We start from the raw sequence: 8,483 nt of genomic DNA on the forward strand, positions 1-8,483 counted from the left end.
TCAGCCCTCCGGTCATTTTTAGGACTGGTTGGCTACTGCCGAAACCATGTTGACGGTTTCGCCACTAAAGCAAGGAACTTCCGACCTTCTCAAGAAACAGGCACCCTGGGAATGGCTTCCACAGCATACGGATGCCGTGGATGCTTTAAAAAGAGCACTCAGCACAGCCTCTGCATTACAGGTCCCAGATCCACTTTCCCCGGACTCTATCGAAGTAGCAAGCACCGACCGAACCCTTTCGGCCGTGCTCCTCCAGGAACGCCATGACCAATTACGCCCCGTAGCATATGCCTCACGCGTGTTAGACCCCGTAGAGCAAGGATTTTCTGCCTGTGAAAGGCACCTGCTCGCAGCTTTTTGGGCAGTACAGTCCTTCGCCTAGATTACAGCACTCAACCCCCTCACCATCCTCACAGAACACACCCCAACACAGCTATTATTAGACGGCTGACTTAAAGATGGCACACTCAGCCAAATCCGCGCAGCCCGTTGGACCCTTCTTTTACAGGGACGGGACATTACAGTTAAAAGATCCAAGACCCACACCTTCCTTGCCGATAATTTGCAGTATGCAGGCACCCTTCATGAATGTGAGATCATCACCACAAAACACAACATAGGCCCATTTATCCCCAAAACACCCCCTAGGAAAGCAGGTAATACACCCCAGAGACCCCAGCCCACAGACACGTGCGCACCTCTGAAGATTTATGTGGATGGCTCCTCCACAGTTTTAAATGGAAAGAGAATCACCATATTTACATAGAGGACGCACAGGGACGCCGCTAGATGAGATTTCACTAAAGTTGCCAGGACACTTAGGCTCGCAAGGCAGCAGAACTGGCAGCGATCGCTTACACCCCGACTCATACCCGACCCCAGCAGATATCTATTCGGACAGCTTGTATGTCTGCAATAGTTTGAAGGAATTCCTACCCCTGTGGGAAACGAGAGGATTTGATTCCGCGGACGTTAAACCCCTACCCTCAGCCCCATTACTCTGCCATATCTTAGAGACAGCGAAGGGCAGAAAATATGGAATAATTAAGGTTATTCCATATTTCTTCCCCCCCTGGTAACGTTAAAGCAGATGCCCTAGCGAAGGCAGGCTCCAGGCATGGTTATTTTTGGATCCCTCCCCCCGAAAGCACCCCAGGACACGCAGTTCAGGTCTCACAGACCAATATTCAGGATCTTGGCACAGCGAAGGCACAGAAAGAGGATGAGAAACTCAGGGACATTTTAACGGGTACCTTCCCAGCCCCGTATGATAAATACAAGAATGCAATAGCCACACTTAAAGGATGGCATTTGTATAGTTCCCAGCCAGGACAGGAACCAGATCATTTGTCAGTTCCATGACAATCATGGACACCAAGGTATTGAACCCACCCTAACCCCCCTCAGACCGCTCTGCTGGTGGCCTGATTTAAAAGCCGATGTTACCCACTACATAGAGAATTGCTTAATCTGTGCCCAGAAAAATCCGGACAGATATGTAAGAAAGGCTCAGCTTAGTCATACCCGGCCCGTTAATGGTCCCTGGACAAATCTACAGATAGACTATATAGGATCCCTACCTCCTTGCAGAAATGGTTATAAGTATGTGTTGGTGGCCATCGATACCTTCACAAAATGGGTGGTAGCATTTCCGTTGAGAACTAATACGGCCAAAACAGCAGCTAAAATACTAACACAGCACATCTTTACAAGATGGGGCCTCCCCCATAGTATAGAATCCGATCAAGGCTCCCATTTCACAGGACGTGTAATGAAAAACGTCCTCACGATTTTCGGCATTGGACAAAAGTTTCACATAGTATACCACCCCCAGTCAAGTGGTATTGTAGAGAGGATGAACAGGACATTAAAAGCCACCCTCAGGAAAATGGTACAACAGCACCTGAGTTTCAGTTCCCCCATTTGCTTTAATGTTTCTAAGGAACACGGTATCCACGTCCACAGGATACACCCCCCACACTCTCATGACCGGACGCCCCATGAAAGGGACACAGTATTTATTAGGACTGGATTTGGCCAGCCCCGCAGTCACCGCCCTCACGCATGAAAATGCTGTACAACAATTGATAGAGAACATAAAGGCAGCCCAGCTCGCAGCAGCTGTGAGACTTGGGACCAGGAAGAAACAGAGCAAGGCTTGTTTCGACTAAACAGTACACGCCACATAGTTTGCAATAGGGCAGGAAGTGATGCTTTCCCGATACAACCCCAGTTCATTCATTTCCCCTAAATTCTCCGGACCGTACTCCATTTCGGACAAAGTCAGCCCCTCGGTACACAAGATTACATATCCCAATGGCAAGTCTGCTAGGTTTCACATAAACCAGCTCAAGGCTTATGGCTCGCAGAATAGCCACATACATCACATCCTGCTCGCAGCAGCAGACGAGCATGCCCCGCCCACAGATGTTTTCCTACCCTCCCCCAACCAGTTCAGCCCGTCCTCAGACACGACTTCAACTCCACCCCCAGAGGCACGACTCCGCCTCTCCCTTCCCTCAACCAGCAGCGACAGCGATCACAATGACGAAAGCCACAACACAACACGTTACGATTATTCCCCTGTACCAGGCCCTACTCCCAGCAAATCCGAGCATGATTCCACTGCCCCCTTCGAGATTACATATATCAAAGCCCTTGACCCAGACCCACCGCCCGACGATTACGGATTGAAACCTAGTAGCTCCAACCTCTGCACACGATTCTGGCAATGAGACAATTCGTTCAGGCTCATCTGGAATGATGAAATGGACCCCAATTCACCCCAAGCAGCTTTAGCACGGTTACTACAGACAAGAGTTTGGCAACCGGGAGAAGATGATGACATAGAGTCTGACTCCCACCAAACAAAGCCCTTTGCAACCCTGTTCGCTATTGAGCAATGAGGTGTCCAGTGTTGCTCGTTGTGTCTTTACTTAATTTGCTCTGTTTTATAACCTTTGCTCTAGAGTCGCCAGGTATCTTTATGATACCACCACGAGGTTCAAGTTCAAGTGCTGATCATTAACTCAATGCACCAGTTAGTAAGTTTCAAATAAAACAAATTTGTTATACACAGTCAATCACTACTCATGTATAAAACACTCCTTACTAGATTATCTCTAACACTAAAAGGCCTATACTTAGCTTTGGAACTGGCCCACCAGGTCAAGGGAACAAATGGCCTTTCATTCGATTCTGAGTCTGCAGGCTTCAAAGCTGGTATCGACTGGTAGCTAGGAGCACCTATCTCATAGTGTGCATTGACTGGAGACTTACTTGGTTGGTGCAGCTACTAGACAGGTCACTATCAAGGGTTGTTTCGATCTGCTGAGAGACCCTGCCAAGAAGGACGAATTGAACTTGGGGACTCTATTTTATAGTCCCCAGGGGCTTCGCGCCCTTTTGGGTGGGCCCCGTACCTGGTTCCAAGTGATTGGACTAAGTTGTGATCACTTGGATCGATTTCTCCAATACTGGAGCTGTTCCCTGATCGCTGGGCGGTTCCTAAGTGTCCATTCCTTTGTCTTGGCTCCTGCTGGCGCCGAGGAGTCTGGCTTGGCCTTGTTTATTTTAACTGTTTCCAATTGTTCCCGGGGATCATCAATATGTAGATGGTTGTTAGTTTCAGTGCTGTCTGGATTCCTGCAAGTTCTGATATACAGGAAACTTTGCACCTGCTTGTTTTCCCTGCGTTTGACTGAATTTCCCTGCATTCTTAGCGGATCTCCATTTTAAAGTCGGGAACTGGCCAACCCAGGTGGCTACACCAGATGATGGAAAAAAGGAACCGATGGAGAGATATGGTGTCCTTTCTGATGGAACCTACACCATGTTTGTTCGTTAGTGTTAATGTTAAGTTTTGTTTGTAAACTTGAAAATTTTTCACGGCGCCTTTAACCCCTGTCAGTTAATGGAACAATTTTGTCCACAGACAACTGTTCAGAGGAACTAGTGTGTCAACAGAAACCAGTTCAGAGGAACTAGTTGTCAACAGACCAGTTTAGAGGTACAAGTTTGTTGACAGACACCTGTTCAGCCAGACAAGTTTGTCAGCAGACAACAAGGCAACCCCCACGATGACCACATTCTTACCCATTCTTGCTGGTTGCTCAGGCAGTGGAGAAACGGCACTGGTCCCTGCCCTGCCTGAGGACCCCCCTCTGGTCAGCTACGCTCAGGTGGAGCACAAACGGCATTGATCACCGTCCTACCCGGTTCCACCCATTTCTTACCTGCACGCACCCCATTTTGGCATTTTCGGTTCAAAACTCTTTTGTTTGTTTTTGGCAACCCTTAGGTTGCTTCCGTATGCTATTTACATCCTAAGACACTAGGATGGTAAATCGCACAGTCTGCGAGACAGCTCGCAGTATGTCAGTTTTCTCCGATGTCTTGTCGAAATATTCGGTTTAAAATAAAAATGAGGGAGTCACAGATGGTGACCAATTATAAAGGGAAATTGGTAATAAAGGACAGACAGACAGGCATACGAGATCTTAAGCAAGATAATAACAGATATTATGCTTGTGTCCTCAGAACTCCGGAACCTCAGGAACCCCAGAGGAAGACAAAGAAGCAGACAGAAAACGGAAAGATGAAGACTACCTCCATCTTTTTCACCTGGATCTTAGCGGGATCCCTTCAGTTGCGCACAGGCGCTACCCTCCTGACCCCTACCACACAAGCCGTGAATGATTCCCATCCCCGCAATACACAGAACCCCCAGATAGTTAGCCCCGCGACAGTTAACAATACCCCGACCTGGTGTGATAGGTTTATCACCTGGTATTCACTATCGTATGTAGTAGAAGCCCTCTTAGTACTGGCGATACTTTGCAGTGTCGTGCAGACACTTAGGCTCTCCTTCACCATTTTCTGATCCTATCGCTCTCGCACCCCGGTATACACGTTTAGGTCCCCAATTTTCAGACTTCACCAAACCCCCAAACCCCTTGACATGAATTAAAGTGCATTTCTCTTTATGTATTCTGTTAAATAAAGAAATGTAAACCTCTGTGCCTGACTGCCAGGCCAGATAAATTTGTGTGCTGCTATTTTGTACAGTTTAAGATGTTATAGATTATTTTTGGGATTGTTTGAGTGAGGAGAGTTTATTGAGGATAGTTAGAGATTCCAGTTTTTTTATTTTTCTGCAATGCATGCATTAATGTCATAGCGCCCCGTAGAGTGTTATAATAATGTATGTATTTAAAATGATTTGGGTAAAATTGTGTTTCATAGGATAGGGCAGAGCAGAGCCTGATTATGGGTGCCCCGTTTGGTCAGAACGAAGACGACGCAGTAATGTGACCCTTCACGCTTCGTCATAGTTTGAGGATAAGTTTTAGCACTGAGGTGAGGACCTGGAGAATGGTGAATCTGTGGACTTCACTACCACAAAAATGTTGACGTGAAAACATTGTAATTTCAAGAAGGAATTAGATATAGCCCTTGGGATTAACAGGATCAAGGAATATGGAGGAAGGTGTTATCAGGGTGATTTGAATTGAACTTGATGATCAGGCATGATCATAACGAATGGTAGAGCCTGCTCGAAGCGCCGAATGGTCTCCGCCTGCTTCTATTTCTCTGTATATTTCTTTGTAAACTTCAGAATTCACACAACAGTCTAACGTATCCCATAACATTTATTTTAAGGATAGCTCCACATCTGAGTATAAAATATATGTTCTTGACCTCATTTAAAGGATACTAAAAGGTGTCGGGCCAGAAGCAGGTTCAGGTTAATTTATTCTCTTTGCCAGTTGTATTGATGCACTTACAGAGTTTCCATTCGTGAACACGAATTCAGATAGCTCAAGAGAACTCGTTCCCAGGTGATTCCTCACTCTAAGTCCAGATTGGTGACCTGGGGTAGGTGACCTTTATTCTGCTGTGTTGTCCTTAGACGGGTAATCATCTCGCCTCTGGAACTCGCTCTCTGAAATATCACTGGATGCTGATTCAGTGGCAAAGTGTGATGGAAAGAGAGAATTGGGAGCGCAAGTATGACTGTTTGAAAGAGCTGCCAGAGGCACAGTCGAATAGTTTCTTTTTTTTCTTAATTTTTATGTGAAATTCAGCAACGTATTCCTGCAAAGGTTTGTAAGTTCAGAATCATTCAAATCTGCCAGTGACCTTCATAATACTTGATTTCAGTTTGTTTTCTACTCAGTTGGTGAACTGTCCCCTCAGCAAGTTAGCGACGGGGCCTCCCTGAGACATCTGTGCTTGATTATTAACTGCAGAACAATTCATGTGTACACATAAAAAGCTCCACTGCTTCAGCTATTCATTGTGAATCTGTGGAGATTGAAAGAAAACACTGTTTTTGCAACGTATCAGGTATTGAAGGAGTCAGGTATTGAGATGTACAAGTCTCTATTCAGAGGCTTGTACATCTTGTGCTCCACAAAAAAGCACATTGCCGTCTTCTGGTACCCGTACCTTTAGAGATATCGAGCCAAACTTTCAGATTCTAATAAATCATACAGTCCGAAAACTTAATAATTATAAACACCTCATAGTTGTAATGCGAGGCAGAGATGAAGGGGAAAGTGGGGATTATGAGATGGATGGATGCACACACATTTATACAGGAACTTTAACCAGAACGTTGCAAAGTTCTTTACAGCCAATGAAGGCATGCCAAATAGCAGTCAGTGCTTATTGTACGAAATGTGGCAGCCAATTTGCACACAGCAAGCTCTCACCAAAAGAAATGGGACACTGAGTGAGAAATCTTTGATAACAATTTTGAACCCAGGACTCCTGTGAGGTCTCGCAAGTCTTCTCCCAATAGTGACTTACTTTGGTGGATGATTAGGGGATATGTAAAACTTAAATCAAAAAGGAATTGGAGAAATAATTAAGAGGGAGTAAATTGCGTGATGAAGGAGAGCGATCATAGAAAGGGGGTAATAAATAAACAAAACTATTCGATTCCAGTGAATATTGGGCTGAATTAATGAACTGTCCATTAAATCCTCCCACGTTGCACTCCATTCGCGTTGTGTGGGTGCAATTAGTTACAACAGAACATTATGTGCGTCCATATAAAGATATTCTGCATTTCAGTTCACTCATTGTGACTGAGACGAGATCAGCGGCATATGAGGAGCCTTACCACTTAGACGTGTGCAGTCTTTCACTGCACACGTCTAAGTAGCTTGACACTGGATTTTCAGAGGTTAGTGCATCTCGCAATATGCAATCTGGAAGACTGCCAGGTACAACTGTAAGTTCTTACAACTCACAGCTTGAAGACTGTTTTGAACAGCTTGAAGTGTGTATATCTGTCCGTACACAATCTTTAACGTTTTCAGGGAGACCGGAGGATGTCATTCTTTCTATCGTCGTGGTTCTCCTGTTTCATTTGTTCACGACTGTGTCTCAACTCCAATAGCCGCTGTTGGTTCTTTGCCTCTTTTACCATTTCAATCTTTCAATCTTTGTTGGACACGGGGTGGTGGTGGTGGTGGGGGGGGGGGGGGTGTTAGAGGATTGATAATGATAGAAATATGATATTGTTCAAAAAGGTTTGGAAGGAGAAGCACAACATTTGGGGCCCAGTCGTTGGTGAGGAAGCTTCGAGAAATATTAATTTTGAGAGCATTAATAGTCACATCGAAAAATGTGGTTTGATTAGTAAGAGTCAGCATGGATTCTATGAGGCGAAATTGTTTTTAATGAACTGTGCTGTTGGAGCATTTTGATGAGTATCTTAAAGTTCTGTTGTACCGTAGTGTGGTAGTCTGTGTAGAGATATTACTGTACCTAGTAATGCTGGAACACCATTGGTAGATATTGTATGTGTCCTATTGGTCAAGATGTGTGGTAGCTCCACCCTGCAAGGTGGGGTATAAGACCCCGTGCTGCCCCAGCAGCCTTCTTTCTGTACCTGAGCTGCTGGGGGAAACATCTAGCTTATTAAAGCCTTCAGTTCGACTACAACCTCGCTTTAGTGGTCATTGATCGTGCATCAATTTAATAAGCTAGATTTAAAAGGATGGAGCACCGAATCAAGCCGGAGTGTCTGCAACTCAGCCCCCACGCGGCGAACTCACCGGCAACCTTCAAGCACTGGCTGGCGTTTTTTAAAGGGTATCTCGGAACGGTCGAAAACACACCCACGGGAGAACAGAAATTGCAAGTCCTGCACTCGAAGGTGAGCCCGGAAATTTACACCCTCATCGAGGACGCGGACGACTTCGATGCAGCAATGGAGCTGCTAAAAGGACATTATATTCACCTGGTAAACCAGATCTACGCCCGATATCTGCTAGCAACGAGGCAACAAATCCCTGGGGAATCGCTGGAAGAATTCTACCGTGCGTTCCTGGTGTTGGGGAGAAACTGCAGCTGCCCGCATGTTTCAGCGAGCGAACACACGGAACTCTTGAACCGGGACGCTTTCGTGGCAGGTATGCTGTCTTCCCAAATCCGCCAGCGATTGCTGGAAAAAGACACGGTAAAAATAC

General features: G+C 45.8%; 1 long non-coding RNA gene across 1 annotated transcript in view; it reads left to right on the plus strand.

Moving 5' to 3' along the window:
• The window catches only part of LOC140396099 (uncharacterized), a 122,641-nt gene extending 117,598 nt beyond the window's left edge, over positions 1-5,043 (plus strand). The window contains exons 5-6 of the long non-coding RNA XR_011936449.1: positions 2,970-3,044; positions 4,540-5,043. This is a non-coding gene — a long non-coding RNA (uncharacterized lncRNA). The remainder of the gene's footprint in view (positions 1-2,969; positions 3,045-4,539) is intronic.
• The last annotated feature ends 3,440 nt before the right edge of the window (positions 5,044-8,483 follow it).

The sequence above is a fragment of the Scyliorhinus torazame genome, chromosome 19 (genome assembly GCF_047496885.1).
Source record: "Scyliorhinus torazame isolate Kashiwa2021f chromosome 19, sScyTor2.1, whole genome shotgun sequence".
Lineage (NCBI taxonomy): Eukaryota > Metazoa > Chordata > Chondrichthyes > Carcharhiniformes > Scyliorhinidae > Scyliorhinus > Scyliorhinus torazame.